Genomic DNA, 1,099 nt, shown 5'->3' with positions numbered 1-1,099 from the left:
AAGAAAACAATTAAAAGAATTAAAAAAGCAAAAAGCTGGTTCTTTGAAAGATTAAATAAAATTGATAAGCCCCTAGCTAACCTCATCAAAAAGAGCAAAGGAAAAATTGAAATACAAGCAATAAGAATGAAAAGGGGTAATTACCACAGATCCAGTGGAAATTCAGAAGATTATCAATACTTACTGTGAGAATCTTTACTCTCACAGAATAGAAGACTCAGAAGAAATGGACAGATTCCTAGAAAGGTACAAATTACCACAACTGAATCGACAAAATATAACCACTCTCAATAGCCCAATAACAGCCAATGAAATACGAGATGTAATTAAAAACCTAACAGCAAAGAAAAGTCGAGGTCCAGATGGATTCACAGCCAAATTCTACAAGACATTTACAGAAGATGTAGTCTTTATACTCCTCAAATTCTTCCATGAAATTGAAAAGGAAGCAATCCTCCCAAAATCATTCATGGAGGCAAGTATTATACTGATACCTAAACCAGGGAAAGATGCAACTAAGAAAGAGAATTACAGATTGATCTCCCTCATAAACATAGATGCCAAATTCCTCAATAAAATCCTAGTAGATAGAATACAGCAAATCATCAAGAAGATCATACACCATGACCAGGCAAGATGCATCCCAGGGATGCACGGATGGTCCAATATTTAAAAATATATAACTGTAATACACTATATCAATAGAGCAAACACTAAAAACAAAATGATCATTTCCATTGATGCAGAAAAGCCTTTTGACAAAGTCCAATGCTCATTCATGTTCAAAGTCCTACAGAAAATTGGAATAGATGGCCTCTACTTCAATCTGGTAAAGGCCATTTATGAAAACTCAAAGGCTAACATAATCTTAAATTGGGAAAAACTGAAATCTTTTACTCTTAAATCTGGTACAAGACAAGGATATCCTCTCTCACCACTCCTATTCAATATAGTTCTGGAATCATTAGCTATAGCCATTAGACAAGAGAAAGAAATAAAAGGAATAAGAATAGGTAAAGAAGAAGTTAAATTATCTTTATTTGCAGATGACATGATACTTTACTTGGAAGACCTAAAAAACTCCACCAAGAAGCTACTA

The sequence above is a fragment of the Octodon degus genome, unplaced genomic scaffold, assembly GCF_000260255.1.
Source record: "Octodon degus isolate 3935 unplaced genomic scaffold, OctDeg1.0 scaffold00013, whole genome shotgun sequence".
Classification (NCBI taxonomy): domain Eukaryota; kingdom Metazoa; phylum Chordata; class Mammalia; order Rodentia; family Octodontidae; genus Octodon; species Octodon degus.
Note: the sequence above shows the minus strand (reverse complement) of the source record.